Source organism: Bombus vosnesenskii, unplaced genomic scaffold (genome assembly GCF_011952255.1).
Source record: "Bombus vosnesenskii isolate JDL3184/JDL3185 unplaced genomic scaffold, Bvos_JDL3184-5_v1.1 scf7180000013274, whole genome shotgun sequence".
Classification (NCBI taxonomy): domain Eukaryota; kingdom Metazoa; phylum Arthropoda; class Insecta; order Hymenoptera; family Apidae; genus Bombus; species Bombus vosnesenskii.
In genome coordinates this window covers 1,233,430-1,250,772 of record NW_022882932.1, presented here as the reverse complement: position 1 = coordinate 1,250,772, position 17,343 = coordinate 1,233,430, and the positions used below count along the sequence as shown (strand labels likewise).

General features: G+C 39.0%; 1 protein-coding gene across 2 annotated transcripts in view; it reads right to left on the bottom strand.

Moving 5' to 3' along the window:
- The window catches only part of LOC117231840 (lachesin-like), a 180,417-nt gene that overhangs the window by 161,394 nt on the left and 1,680 nt on the right, over window positions 1-17,343 (bottom strand). The window lies entirely within an intron of this gene.

Here is a 17,343-nt window from a genome sequence, read left to right as displayed (position 1 = left end):
GATGTCGCGCTCCCTTCCCTCGTCTCTACCGGCCCTGGGGGAACCTCATCCCTCGTTTCTTACCCTTTCTCACGCCACCCTCCCAGATAATTAAACGAAATTCATTTACATAGCTCAAGTAATACGGAGTCGCACGGAGGGCCGAACTGGGAAAGCAGAGAAGACGTTTGGAAAGCAGAAACACAGAGAGAGAAACCGTGTTGTCGAGCAAAAGGAGACAAGGAATAGAAGGCGAAGGATTTAAAGGACGTAAAGTGGTGAAGGAGAACGAGGAAAAATGAAGTGTTAGGTTTATGGCATGGAATATCCTCTTTCTTTTGCTTTGCTGGGGGATTTGTCGCGCCGTTTTGATTTTCCCTGGGACGGTATACGGAATTCTGCCGATATATCAAATCTTTCCATCGTTCCAGCCAGTCACTATCCGTTGCTACGTGCTTGTTCAAGGTGAGCTCCCGACGGAAAGTAGTTCGAAGGTCTCGTATCCGAGCTTTACCACGGGACACCAATCTTCGCTATGTTTCCACCGTGAAAATTAAGGTTGATTAAGCCCCTAGCTCTATCTCTAACGGATGATTCATGAAAATGAAATCGTGGTGTATCCAGTGGAACATCGGGAATGGTTTGGTCTATGCAGAAACAGTTTCTCTATTTTCTTGTGTGAAATTTGGATGATAATTCGTTCGATATTAAGAAATACTATAGAGAAAAACGAAAATAGTTTGAGTAGACTTAACACTGAGATAATGTGTCTTTATTTCTGATAATGTTTAAAAATATGTCGGGTTTGTCGGGTTGGCGCTGGTTTTAGGGGCGCGTTGGGTTTCTTCGTTAGGACTAGCCATTGTAGTTGTTCAAAGAGGTTTATATTTACAGTGATATGTACAAGCGTTATTTAAACAGGGTTTAACAATTAAACGTGATTATTAGATACTCTTAAAGTAAAGACAATGTTCTTTGGTTCAAACGAATCCACGGTCAACGGGATAACTCTTTGTACAATTGGATGTTTTGAAACTCAAAGTGACGTTAGCTGTGTCGTACGGTATCTTTCAGACTGACAGACTGACGCTGTGTGTAAACTCTCCAAGATGATCGTAAGAATAAAAGACTGACACGATCACACTTGTCAATTGCGTATTGATCGAGGTTATCAACAAAATTCCAGGCGCCGTTACTAGGCAGACTCGCGTAGAGCCGTCATTGCTCCTACCTCGGGGCTTGTTTGTTACTACAGCGTGTATCCCTCAATATTGGTACTTCTACTGTTAAGTAAAACGTTCATCCCGTGACCGTGGCTACGTTCGGTGACCACTTGTGTTACCTTGACCCCAAGCCCACTGTTATAATACTATAATGAACAGCTATATTCCCAAAATCCCAAACGAAAGGCCCGTTATCCCTACATCTCCGACAAATATTTTATTTATACGTGATATTTTATTAATTATTTTACTCTACAGATAAATAAAAGCACACCAAAGTTCTATTGTATATATTGGTCGAGCACCTTTGCATTACTTGCTTTCTATTTCCATTGAATATTACGTATCTATCTAACCACGCGACGCTTACGTTACTTACAGAGTCTAGAGCGCTATATAAGTTTACTTCTAATCTTATATAAGCCGGAGTACGACTTATATATCCGTATTCTATTCTCGAACGAAGAAAGAATCGCATACAATTGTTTCTACATACTCATACCTCGTCGGTCTCTAAATTAAATTCAAAAGAACAGATTATCGTACGAGTAATAGCAATTTTGCAACTAAATGTTTACAGAAAAAAAATGATGTTATTTAAAATTATGCACGTAGTAGCCAGTAATATACGATCCAAAGATAGCTTTAATTCCGTTTCAAAGAGCGGCACGTAAAGAATTCTACGCATCGTATTTTACATTTACACATGGGTATTCACAGCAATTTAATTTTTCGGTTCATCTCAAATATTTACATTTCCTAAATAGTGATGATTAAACACATTCCTACGATTCCCGTATAAACATTTGCCTTACGAATCCGATGAAAATGCATAACCGAAACGTGTAGATCCGTTGTCGACGAAGGTCGCACGAAACATGAAAATTTCATAAGGTAACGCGTCGACTTGCCAAGAATGAGGTAGTTATCCCTTGATCCTGGACAAATAAAGAGGATTCCGTAAACTCTCTGATAAAACATACAACGGTATATATGTCCATATAAATCAGAAACATGTATATTGATAAATATCTATATTCAAAGATCGTTACAATAATCTCGATAGTAACTTCATAATGAAAAATTTATCACGATAGGAAATACTGCTACGTAACGATTAACGCGCAATGATAAATCCATAAAGGATGACAATATCCCTTTGTTATAAAACGCTCCAACTTGTTCTAAACTATTCTAGATAAAATATCTTATCAATATTCTTATGGTGCTATTAGCAGATATGAAGAAGCTCATGGAAGTAAGGAAGCTAACAGAAAACCGTCTCCTCCTAATGGCAATCATTGACGTGGAAAGCGCGAGATAAGTGTTTTTCCGAATACCAAAGAAATTACCAGCGCGAGAAATAATCGATCAATTCTTTGCTCTATTCTTTTAACGTGGACACGAACCCGTCAAGTTGTTGCAAGTCACCAGACTATAACGATGAATCTCTGTATTTTTCTGCTTTCCACCTTCTAACAGGAACAAAGGACCCGCACCACCGATTCCCAACGTTAAAGGTATGAAAAACAGAGGAAATTTCATTGGGAAGAACTCTAAAGAGATACAGAATCCTATATCGATCCCCCGTACTGTTTCAGAAACTGTCCTTCCGGTTTCACGAGCGAAATTCATGAAAGTTACAAGCGAGGCGATGCACAACGCAAACAATCCGAACTGCCAATAAAGGGGATAGAAGAGTAGGACGTATGGCATGACGAGCGTGAAAGGAAAAAAATTCGAACACTTCGGTAGATTTGAGGCATGGTTTGAACGCAAGGCTTTACGAGCGGCAGGGCATCTGCATAGCTCCATTGTTGTCTCGAACAATAAATGCCAACCTGATCCTGGATGTTACTGGACTCCGTACCCATGTTGTTACTGTGCGTTTAATCTTTATACTTCGGGTGTGTTCGAGTGACCCGGCCTGGAATAATTGAGCACTCTCGTTTCTGTCATCGCAGAATTCAAAAAAAGGTTCGCGCGGCGTGCTTCAACGTCACGATGCATCCTGATTTTCCCATTTCGAATCGGAAATACGGGCTACTCGACCCGTTGCCCTTCCTACTTATTCGACTGCTACCAGAGTTCACCCTGGTAGAGTTCGGCAATAACCAGATCTGGGAGAAACTAGAGAACGTATCCTCGAGTACTTTCTCTACGATTCGGCTCTCTCTCTCTCTCTCTCTCTCTCTCTCTCTCCGACCATGTTGGGTCCGAGAGAGGCCACTGACGAGGAAGTTGAAGGTAACCGAAGGCACTGGTAACCGAAACTGTTCCACCGACCAGTTCGTTTTATGTTGACACGGGCAAATGCTGACCGTTCATCTTGATCATGGTTTCGATAAGGATGGTGGATCCGGTAACTCGTCCGACGTTCCCTTTTCTGCTTTCATCTTCGCTCGTGCGTATGCTACTAATTTTGATACCTTGTACCCTCGAGTCAATTGTTTCTGGAACACGTTCGTGTTTTAGGAACGGGCATGATCCTAATTGTTAACTATTTCCCGTAGCAGTTAAGCGACAGAACCATTGCTAGGTTACTAAAATGATACAGTTGCCTTGTCGATCGTGTCTGACATTAGTCTATCTTATACTACTGAAATGTATATCTCGACATAACGCAATAACGATAAATTAATTTCATATAGCTGCTAACTCTCCTGATTATTTTCATCAATTCTTTTTATCATTTGATTTTGATAAAAATATGAAATCCCTATATCAAATATCGATATCAGAGAATCAATCATTCGAACTATTTTCGCTACGTTCCAAAATACACCGACTGGAAAAAAAAGTATGGTTTCAACCCTGTGACAGATATGGTGCAATCCTGATCGATCAGGTTTTCGAAAAAGGAAACACGGTTGAAAGAAAAATGGGCAAGAATCGAGCTTGTTTTAGCGGCAAGTCAAAAACGTCCGAGCATACAAATTGAAATTGAATCGCTTTATATGGCAAAGTGCGTGGCGCGAGGGTAGATTTGTAGCAACGTCCAAGGGAAGACCGAAAGGTATTCGAGAACTGATATGCGGTATGCTTGACTCGTAGCAGACAGTGAATGATGAGTGCCGACCGATCCACTCTTCGTTCGCTGTCCGCTGTACAGAGAGAACAGCAACGGCTCGAATGAAACTCTTGTCCATTCATTACGGCTGCCTATATTGTGACATTTCATGGTGACGTACGTTATTAAGCGTTCCAACGAAATGGATTCTCTCTCATTTTTTAAAGCTCCTTGAAAATCGATTTCAGTGTAAATATCAGAGATTCAATTTCGCTCGATACTCACTCGCTACAATACACAGACCGCATTGATCTCCATACCATCGAATATATTCGGGATATTATAAATGAAATATTATTTCGTTTCGTCAAACTGCATTTTTGCGCCCATCTAATATTTTATCTCTCTTTATAACGAAACCCGGTTATTCCTATTGAATAAGTACTCTGGTATCATTTATAACGAGCGCATCGAATGTTCAAAAAAGTAATAAATTATGCGATAATAATAATATAGGAATAGAAAAATTACACATTTGCGTCCTATTCCTATTAATGAATTCTTGAAGAAAGGAAAATTTCTCCTAAATAATTGAATATATAATACATCGTGAATCTTATTCTTGTTACTATATCAGAGAAACGTTTAAAAAGGAAGAAAACGAGAAATCGCTTGAAATGCAATCTAACGACTGAAGAAACGTAAATAACTACTATCAAAGACACCTACGTAAAACAAACGAATGACTGATACATCGGAAACGAATGGCAAAGAGGTATCGAATCAATTGTAGATAACTGATAGAAATACGCGATGCGGCTGGTTGAGTTGTAGCGGACAGTGAGTGATTGGTAGCGGACGATCCTGAAAGTTCGTTTGGCAAACGGGCCACAAGGTAACCAACTGGTGAAATTTCGTTTATTCATTGGACACATTTCTGTAACGGTATCTGTATACCAAGCAATTTTACAATTTGCCATATTATAGCATCGTGCTCTCTTTTTTCTCTCATTCTTGCTCGCTATTTTATTCGGTATTTTTTCATCGAATCGAACTGCTTTTCGACAGATTCGCCCAAGAGACGCTTTTATCATAAAATAAAAATCTCGCCGTTAATGATCCCTGCGTAGTCTCACCGACCATTAAAGTTGTATTATCAGTCCCTCGCTATTCCCCATCCTTCCAATTATCGAAGTAACGTTATTTCCATAACTCGACCAAACTGGAGATCGCGAGCGTTAGAGTATTACACGGAAATATGTAGGACAGCACAGTCGATGACGCAACAAGATTTAAGGACACCTTGGGACCGGCCGTGTAAGCATCAAATTTTCATTGGAAGAAAATTCTACAGAAATTTAGGAAGAGATTCCGAAGGAATTCAGACTATTATTACGGTGAAGGAGAAAATGGTTCGTCGTTTCCGAGCGTACCGTTCGAGTGTGAACTACAAGAGGAGTATTAGGCGATGGTTACTAGTAGAACGGACGATAAAAGTCGTACGAGCGAATCTAATTTGGCGGGGGAGAACGAGTGCGCGAAAATTGAGAGTTCCTTTTACTATATGTACGCGCGTACCGTCAACGGGGAAGCTCCGTTTCCTCTATCCTTCTCTCTTTCATTCCTTTCTTCGTTCTTTCCAGCTCGAATTATATATGCCTCAATTTCGAATCTGCGCGAAACAGTGCGTAAAATTACCGGCACATACAGCAAGGCGAACCGTATCGAAAAACAATAAACCAAATAAAATTCAAGCGCACGCCTCTGTGAATTTTCAAACGGCGATCCAAGTTTGCCGCAACCACGTGAATTTTTCTAGAAATATGCGGGCTAATTTACCGGTCTTCCCTTATATTTAATATCGACCGCTAGATAGTTACGGTCACGACGAACATTTGATTCAATTCCGAGATCTAATCCAATTGGTTTGTTGAAATCTTCGATAAATGTAACTTTTTCGGTACTGTTCATTCCTATTAATGTAGTATGGTATTGATTTATGTCACTCGTCGCTGTTTAACGCGTAATCGAAGGTACACAAACAAAAAAAAAAAAAAAGCAAAAAAAGCTTTACTACGATAGTAAAGCGTAACGATAGTAACGATAGTAGTCTTTTGAATGCATATTCAATTATACGAATGATTTATTCTGTTGCACGAGCGCGAGAGGTGTAAACGAAGAAGGACACCCGATGATCGTTACCGATACGTGCAACTAGAAACCGAACTTTATCGTTCGTAATTGATTTATTGGATCAAATAATGCACCATAAGCTACGCTACAGGCTAGAATATATTAGAATATATTTAACCAGTTAGCTGTTTCGACGACTATACTCGTCATAAAGAAATAGCTATATTTTATAATATGACGAACTCTGTTAGTAATAAAATTAAAAAATAAAACAGGTATTTCATTACAACTTAATTCTATATTATAACAGCCACGCATACTATGTGTTTGACGAGTATACTCATAGTCGCTTACTTTTTGACGATACATTCTAGATACACATTTTTCAAAGTTTTCAAAGAGGTCACAACAGTTAACTGGTTAATTGGTCCAGATGATAGGAAATATCTCTGTTAAAATCAGAAAATAGAAAATTACCGAAAATGAACGGAACCATCGATTCCTGCTTTTTGGAAATACAGTTGAAGTATTCGAAAAAATTATGTACATCACGAAACGATTATGACGAATGAATGTTAAATATACATTTCGTGTTAAAAGTACATTCGCATAAGTTTATCGCGTTATAATTAAATATTGCAAATCGTACGTTCACACAAAGAAGAACCGAGAGAACAACGTTTTCTGAAAAGCGTCAAAGTATGCAAATCTTATTATATGTATACATACACAATTTTCCACTCATATGCGACATAGTGTATAATTCCTGACACGGAGGAACACTACCGTTTGAAACGTTACTTTACAATTAAGTGATACTCCGTTTGAATTGGCGTTGCAGCAAGGCGAGTAAGATTGAAGCTGGGCAATAAAATGCACCTTATGGCGTCCTGAGTAAACTCGTCTCGATGAATGGTATGAAAACTCACGAAACTTGAAGACAACAAAGATGTCACGAGGAAGTAGGTCCAAACTAAATATATACAGTGATAGAGTTTTATGTGTAATTGCTCGGTAACCATTTTGATTTCTATAATAATTAAAACGATATCTTTAAAACCTGTCTATATAACGTACAAGCTGACAAATACAATTTTATTGTACAATTTGAATAATTCAAATATTTCGTATCTACTAAGACATTGAAGAATTTAAACGTTGATTTCGCGAGTTTATCAGTACGATTAAAATAGGTACAAATTTGTAGAATGACAAGTTAATTAGTGAACTACAGAGATCTTTGCAAAGAGCTGTCGCAGTCTCCGAAAGCGTAAAAATTCCAGCAAAGGTGACAAGTCTTAAGGCTATTTCAAGAACCCGGCAATATTTCGCCGTAACAACGGCACGATATTTATACAGCGAAAACAGAAATGCATGTTATAAACTTCTGCTTATCCGAACAGAGTCTACTGTAAAGGTTCGTGATAATTAAATTTCGATTGATATTTACTTCCTTTCTTATACGTTTTCTCGTGCCGTTGAATACAACAAAGATATCATGAAATCTAGTTTCAGTATAAAAGGTTACATCAAATTCCTAAACACTTTAAGCGAAAACGATTAAAAACGGAAATTTTTCGATCCTAGCACATACGAATCCGAAAACTGAACGCTACCGGTGCGCCGTACCGTTCAACTTCGCCATCGCCCGCGAACTCTTGTTAATCTATCTGCGCAGCAATTCCAACACACGACCGATGCATCTGGTCGCGGCTAATAGCAGCGACAATTATACGACGATCCATATTTAACAGGATATACCATGCGCGTCCTCTGGCTGGGAGAGGGGGCGAAGAGAGAGGAAGAGCCGGAGGGAAGGGACGGCAATGCTCGTCGCCGAAGCGCAATTCCCTGACCAAAATCCATGGGCAAAACAACATATCAAACGTCCATTCCACGGCTGAAAAATTTCAGCGTAACTGCAGCACACATTCCGCGCGTGCAGTCCTCGAATGTCCGCGGATCAGTTTTGTGGCCGACGAGATCCGATTGATTCGTCCGATTAACGTTCTGAATATCGTCGCCACGGTGGCCACGGATGACCATTTGGCGAAACTTCACGGTGGTTTGATTCCTCCCTCTTTATCTCTCTCTCTCTCTCTCTATCTATCTATCTATCTATCTATCTATCTATCTATCTATCTATCTATCTATCTATCTATCTATCTATCTGTCTATCTATCTCTCTATCTCTATCTCTCTTGCTATCATATCTCGATACTATATCGACGAGTCACGCATTCGCATAGATGAATTTATGCGACCGTGCATATGTGTGTTCATACGTGTGTAACGCGCAAGTCGCCTCTTTCTGTAAATCGACAACCCATCCGAATTTGCAGATCGAACATAGAACGGGGTGACCAAAGCGAGGCTCGTCGCTCGACCATATAACGAGATGTCACATAGAGGGGAAAAAATTACGTAAATTAGCGCGAATTGGTGTCGAATGGTCGCACATGGCTACCATGAGAGGAGTGACGTTTACCATTCTGAGAGAGGAACGAGACCGTGCCCACGGCAGCACCGAGCTTTGTAGCACGGCTCGCAGAACGCAGGGGCGGGCTACCACCAGAACTGTGTGTGATTGATGAGGCAGTGATAGCGACGGGTCTGCACTCGACACATCGCTACTGCCACCAAACAATGCATATTCATCGGACGTATAAATAATGTCTGTTTAATACATAAATATACATTAACGCGTGCGACCCCTTTATATCATACTTCCGGCTCCAGCCTCGTCTTCTTTCTCGTTCACTCTCGGTGGTGAGATCCACGTGTCCTTCCTCTTTGCAAACTGAATTTGATCGCTTGGGGTGCGTTCTCTGAATCGATTATCATTGTTATTTTACTTTCACGATGTTATAGACAAATTATGATTTAAGAAATCTGCGAGTATCTTTGTGCTCAGGAATAAACTTGAGTCGTAAAAATGTTTTCTTCTTTTACTATATATACAATTTAACTTCTCTATGTTTTCAGAGATGGTATAATGTTTCTTTATGACACAATAATTTTATTTCTGATAATTAATATAGGTCACCGGTGGATTACGTGCAATGAAACAGATGCGTTGGAACATTTTTCTGCGTTTGCAAATTACATAAAATGGACTTTCACGATACCATTGTAGATATCTATCTTTTGAATTTTATTAAAAAAGATCGTGTTTTAATCCGTTGATAGAGGTTCCGGATAGTTTCACCAGCGATGCGTTATCCTGTAACGGACACGCCGTGGAATGAAAATTTGAAAGAATCCGATAGGACACGTTGTCACTGATGATTGATCACCATTTTGACCGAGACGCGTCCTTTTTTTCAAATTGAAAATTAATCCCCGCTTTTAACGTTCAACTTTCAAAACACTACGATACACCGGGTGTATCGATTTTCCATGGAGGAGAGGTTACATGGCCGCCATTACTGACAAAGAAGAAAATTTGTCTCATCGTAAATTTAAATGAGCCATACTGCGTAGTTTAAATTCCGATATGCGATCGAACGCATCCAATTTTTTTTGTCGCCGTTTATCACGGTAGATTAAGTACCCATTTATCACGAGCCCTGATGAATGACTCGCGCACGCGTGTACATAATATGACACGGTATATCATTGACGGGAATATCAATAAGCTTTTTATAAGATACTTCCTCCTATATTTCAAACAATTTAGATGGAAATTTCCATTCTCAAAGGATCACGAAATATTCCTTCAGTCTCCCAAATGTCATCGATATGTTAATACTTGAAAATTCTAAATATTTCAAAAGGAAAGACATTCTTTTCTTTCGTTTTCTTCTTTCTGAATGCATTAAATCATTTTATAAATAATGCGACAGTTTTAGCAGGATAAACTCTACTCTCGTAAAAATTGTATTACGTATAGAACGATCTGATAAGTCCCTTTGAGCATGCTATAAAATTATCTAATCTTCCACAGTAATCTCGCTACACACAGAGATTTAAATTCACGTTATTGTAAAACTGTTATTTATAATATCTCGCGATATTTTCTGAGCGATGTATATTAGAATTTACAACTGGTCTTCATTCTCGTCGTTGATGCGCGGCAGAAATTTCGTGGAGGATAGTCACCCTTAACACACAGGGAATTTTATGACGACCTGTTATAGACACTCTTTGTATGCTCATTGTGGACGGTTTACGAGCATTGCTTATGGTGCCTCTTAGCATACAATGGACGCTTAGTAGCGTGTGATCGTGGTCGGCCTTGGTTCGCCGAGGAGTTAAGTAAGCTCGACCCTAGCCCTATATTTGGTGCGCAACATCGAAATTCGATTAGATACCGATATAAGTTGATACTTCTGTAGGAGAAATGTCGGGAGCGCGGCCGTTATGTAACCCAAATGGCGAAGGAAAATAAGCGAAAGGATAACTCTGCCTCTGGTATAATTGAATAAATAGATATAACGCAAACACGGTGAGCTGAAAAGTTTCTCCGCGAAAAGTCATTATTCTAGAAAGGAGGCTGCTCAAACTTCTATGTTTTGATAACCTGCGCGATACATCCAACTATTTCAGATATGCTGAAACAACGTCTTAATAATGAAACTTTCAGAAAGCGTAACATCGTGAAAACACAGCGCGGTTTCGGCTCGATAACCGACCAGGCTTGGACCTCGGATCAAAAATTTTCACGGTAAGTGGTGGATCAAGTGAAAATGGAAAAGGATGCGTATACACTCTCCGTTAAAATTAAGAAATCCGACGATGGAAGTATTCGAGACAGATACGGCTCTTGTTGCCGAGTTCATACACCTCGGTTCAATTAAATTCGCGGCCGGAAGAACAATAATTGCTTCGCGTTTCGTTCCTTCCCAACCGAGCACCTTCTAGTCTTCCACTCATCCCCTTATCATCCTATCGTCCCTTCTTCGTTCTCGTGAATTTTCTGTGAAAACTTTCGTGGCACTTCTAATTAGACTTATCCCATTGCTCGCGTTAAGAGACGAAACTTTCTATAGATAGAAAGGAAACCGTGCTAATGGCGCGATAGGTTGTAGCGAACACTTCGGCGATCAAAATTAATGCGGCCAGAAATATCGGACATCTAACTTTTTCTCTCGTACTCGGGGCTGTTCTATTTCGATTCGTGAAATTTTCCGCACGGTAAACGCTCGGCAGCCCTTGAATACGCAACTTTCTGCAATGAAATCCTCTTACGATCCGAATACGAGTAACCGTGTACAAATGTTGCCTATTTTATAATTGACTGTCAGAAATTCTTGCTACGTATTTGTCAATACGGAGCTGCACTGTCCCCCTTCATTCTTAAATCTAGTTCTAAAATAGAAAAAATGCGCTTTGTCTGATCCCCGTATACCTCGTCTTGAGACGTATATCTTTCAACTATACAAAAAAGCATCAAAGTGCGTTTATAGATATTTTTTCAACACGTTGGTGAAATATACACAGATTTAACAGAAGTTGCAAGTCAGTGCAGTTTAACCATGACAAATTTATTTGACGAGACAATCTACGTTATTGCATCTATGAACCGGACATTGAAGTTTGATGGAAGGTCCAATTCTCTGGAAGATCAGTTTCCAAAAACAGAAGTTTTTCTCTGATCCCTTTGACAGAATTATGAATTTGGATGCAGAAAACGCGTTGGGCACTCTGAAAAGTTTCAGCACTGTTTTTCCTCGATGCTAGTCGGCTGTGTGATCTTTAACATAGATATACAATTTCCATGACGAGTACGAAGCCGGGCAGAAATTCGTAGGCGAATAACGCTACTGAATTTTGATCCTACTCAACTAGGGGAAAACGCTCCTACTCAATCTAGGACCTAGGGATGTTACGAGGGGAAACACTTTCTCCTCGTGTTGGAGGAATGTATCCCGTCATTTATATTCCTACCTGTTTTTCTAAACTTGACAATTTTTGAGACGCGTAATCAAGTTGATTTCTTAATTCCAAATTTAAAGGATTGTGTACATAAAAAGATTTTTTATGTGGAAAAATATTTATCATAATTATAAACATACCTAAATTTATTTTCACTTTCTAGCTTTATTAATTTTTGAATAGAATCGTTTTCAAAACCCGATGAGAATGCCAAAGCGAATATTTAATAACTGTTAATCTGTATACATGTATATCAGTATACATAATATAAACTGTTTTCAAATATTAAACCGCTTGTGACGCGCAAACTCAGAGGAATAAATTATTAATTGCATATCTTTTATGTGTATATATGTATGTACAAAAATCAGAGAAGAATTTTATTGTATTAATTAGCTGCAACTCGAGTATTAACAATCGCGATGGACAGCTATATATCAACACGTAGGTAATAAATTTAATCGATACCGCTTGCGTTTGTTTCGGGTATTTATTCGCGTTTGGTTTCAAATTGCATTATTGGCTAATTATATTTCGGAGATTAATTTTGTAACGCAATTAAATTCACTAATGTTCCCGATACCTCTGTTACGAATTTCTTATGTACAAACAGTTTTCAGAACTGTTAAACAATTCGGGAAATAGACCGTCAGCGAAACACGAGGAAGGCGACACGAAAGGATTCTATTCTGGAACATGCATATGCATCTGTTCACACATTTGTGCGTGACATCGCGTTCAAAATTGTCCCGTTAGAATAGCATCCGTATAATTGAGTTTGCAAATATCGCGGTTGATTTCCTAACAAACAGTATAACGATCAATTTCGTACTTTGTTTCGTCGGATCTAGTTATTCGTCGGCTATTTCAAGACGCGATATTTGCAAAAGAATCGTACTCACGACTTCCCAAATACGTTTTAATTTTTGTTATTATATGAACGAGGAAATATCGATACTTCAAATATAGAGAGGAATAAAATAAAATTCAGTGTCCGCTAAATCATCAGTCTTCGCAATCTTGTGCAGTTTGCACTGCGCGTTCCATACGAGTTATTTCGACATTGCAAAATTTTCTGGAATAACTATATATATGATGGGGGAAATTTTAAAACTAAATTTCAAAGATTTTTATACGAAACGAGAGTAGTACGGAAGCTAGTGAAAGAAAATTTATTTTGTTTAACCGGTATATTCCTACTCCTCTCTATAACTCGATTTTCCTTTCGTGCCACAGATATAACTTTAATTTACGTAACAAAGCGCAACGGAGAACTTTGCATGAATAATCCGTGCATTTTATCATAAAATCACCGTTGAATAAAAACCATTCTCGCTCTAGTTTCCTCGAAACACCCGCTATATCTCGAGATACATCCAGCCTCACCGAGATATCTGTCGTTGTTTTCACCTCCATCATGGACTTCTACGTTTTACCAAGTTTTCAGCTTTAAAGTCTGAAAATTCTTTTAACGAGTATCTGCATTGTAAGAAAGGCACGGCTTTTAAGCTTCTCACTCGTTGGAGGTATTTCTTGGAACAGCAAGAAATTGCCTGGTTCTCGCGCTTAAATGCGCTTATTACGCTGTATTCCTCGAGAAAAATTTGAATTGGTCTTAAAAGGGAAAAGCGAAACTTACAGAGAAAGAAACGAACCGATGTCTGATCGGAGTAATTTTACACGAAATTTCATTGACAACTACCTTACGAGATAAAATAAACGAAGAAGAAACTCTAGTAGAATAATAAAGAAGTTTTTTCTTTGAATATTTAATTAATTATACCCGAGAAATATGCCAACAATTTAGAAAGCAGCGAGATATTCTGAAATATTACTCCGTACATTTATCCTACTCTAATGTTTCGAAATATTTTTGGAATTTAGTTGAAATATTCAACAATTTTTCCTCATTGTCGTGAACTAACGATCGGCTGATCAATTAGGTTGCTATGCCGTGGTATGATAATAACGGTAACGGCCGAAAAGGAGAGTGGAAACAATGTAACACGTGTAACGCGTCAGATGGAGACGAAGACAAAGCGTGGCGCGGAACTAGCGTGCAGAATTACGAGAAGATCGCGTGCTAAACGATTCTCCTCTTTGACTAGCCCCTTCCTTTTCTCTCGTTCTTTCTCAGGCTCGTGGTTCTTCCTTTCGCACGACGGTTGTTACGTCATACCACAAAACGGTGGAAAACGACGCGAGAATGGAGGAACGTAAAGGGTGCAGATCGCGGCGATGCGATTGATAATGAGCATTACATTGCAGGCACGTTGCCAAATATCGCGCGCGTGAACGAAATCGCGATCAGATCGTTGGAAAATTAATTTTCTGGGTCGGAGAATCGCGCCAGGGTCAAAGATTCACGAGGATATTGATAACTCGAAGGAGGAAAGTTAGTCGCAGACCTTCAAAGGTAATTTAATTCCGGCGCGTTTCTATACTTTGAAAGCTGTGGCAAGACGCGGGAAATAGCAGCGAAAAAGTAGTAGACTGAACGAGGCGACAGTGAAATATTTTTGCCTTTCCATCGACGGCGTAAGAATCGCGTGGAATTCACAAGAGAGAGTGCATACGTTTCATTCATCACAACCTTAATGACCTCTCTGTTAAATTAATGTCCTGGGTTCTATCGAGACGCGCATGGGGCTCGTTTGACTGCCCGGGTTGGGTTATTAACATTAAACTCAACTTAGAAGAGCTGAAACACTTCTGAATACATTATTTATGCTTTATTAGTGACAGTCTTTCGAAAAGCAAAAAGATATTAATTGTTCGACAGAAATTTGTTACTTAATTTAGCTACGGTTTACGTATATAATGAAACATATTGTTCGGATCTGTGTTTTGACTTAACGAATACTCGATGTTTTTGTTTTAATTTTGTAGCTCGTGTATCGCATATTTACTATATCACAGTTTGATAAAAGAGAGAAACACAATGTGCTCTGCGAAATGAGCATAAATCAATTTTATACCTTTCAAACCCGATGCATGGCACGTAAAACTCTTTAAAAACAATGGGCCAATGCGATGTTGTCTGCTATCAGCTACAGCTTTCCCTTTGTTGCTGCACAGATGATAACGCAGCAGGACTTGCGAAACTGAGCGAAATTTTTTACGGAGACCGTGCGGATGGTGGCATATTTTTTATCTTGTACGTTTAACATTTTAGTAAATAAAACCAACAGAGAATTACCTGACGACGCATTAAAATTTTCACAAACCATGTAACATACCAATATAAAATCTATACAATTATTTCAACAGAATTTAAACTAAGAAACAATTGATTAGAGTATTTAAAAAGGTATCACATAACTATCGCCTGGAAGAAAATTGGATGAAAGAGATGTTCGCAGATCACGTTTAGATCCGTGTATAGAAAAGCAAATCAGACTGCCCTACGCTTTCTTCCGACTCGTTGCTCGTTAAAGCTACGTTTATCGGTGCACGCAAATCAGGCTAGAACGTCGGACAAATGGTAATCGAGAAGCGTGATTAAAGTGATCGCACTTCTAATGGAGAGGAAAGTAGCAAATAAGAGACAAGAAGAAGCGAAACTTGCCTGTCAGTGATAGTCTAGAGTCTAGGGGCGGCGTCGTCTTTCGCCTTCCTTTTCCCTCTTATCCGTGATGCATTGCATTCTACAGGGGCGGCCGCGCGATCGTATAATACACGCCGGATTCTCGAAACCGAAAAAGGAAATAGACAAGACCCTTAACTGAAATCAGGAATGTGAAGCGGATGGTAGTTTAAAAGGATTCGCCTTGGTTGGCTCCTTGTCTGAGCTATTTTTTCCTCTTCCTGTCCAATAATCGCATTCTACTTGTTCCACTACCTCCTCTTTGACCCATTCCCAGTTAAACTACATCTATTTCTATGGTATACAGGAATGTATCTCTCCGCGTTTCCCCGCTGATCCTCGCGTTAGTTTCTCGAGCCTGTACGCGCGAAACTTCTGAATACGGTGTATTGGATATTTACATAACCTTCGTGGTCAGAAAACTATGTGCTACTGAGACGTGATCCGCATACAAATGGAACTTTGAATCTTTTATTCTTTCACCTTTCCCATATGTATTTTCTTGGACGCATAAGTGAAAAATAAATTTATCGCGCGCGATTCTAGCAATTTGCTAGATGTTTGCGATCGCACGATTTCGATGATCAACATCAACGAAATAAATATTATATTAATTCTTTCGTTTTTGTTTGTGATAAATACGTATTCTGTAAAATTACGGAGTACTGAATATTGCAGAACCCTTCTCCAGATGTCAGGTAAATTTTATCAATATTTTATTCACATCACGTAATGAATATTCTCTCGAGTGTCCTATATCTATATCTATTTTAATATCTACTAAAAATATTTCTTTCTCAACATTTCTTTCATGGATATATCTATAGACATAAGTAATTACGAATCTTACTTAATCGACATTCTATAAAATACTCGAATTGTTCTGATCTTTCTCTTTCTCCGTTCTCGTTTTGCCCGTAATTTAGAAACAACGAGGAAAGTTACAAGGACCGATAGCGAAGACATGTTACGGCACATAGATTCAACCATTAGAGTTTACGATCGTGTATCAGTAAAATTGTATCAATATCAGTGTCAGTTTCGATTTTCGTAACGATATCCCACGATACGTCGACAAGTGCCGCAACTGATACGGTTTGCGTGTAAGGATTCAATATCGTTCGATGGATTCAATTGCTTTATGATGTTCCACGGAGAAAATTCCGAGATGATTGGAATATTATTTTTTATATAAACTTATAGAATCCAATGTTTCGTGTTACATGAAAAAGAGAATTAATAAAACGGTGTTTCATAAAGCAAAAACCTCTTCTAAATTTAATGCGTGCCGTCGCTGATAACGAGGAACGATAATTTAACTGGAAGTAATAAACGACAGTTACATGCGTATTTACAACCTGGCAAGACACTGCGTTTAACTACGTTTTTCCGTCTCACTTTGCTTCCCGTGCACCCGCGAAACTTTAAACAGCAACACGGGCTGTAGCTATGTCTGCACGGGCACGCAATTAAAAAGAAGAAAACAAAAAAGCTTTTAGTGCACAGTAAAAACCATAAAAGGAAAAGATTACACG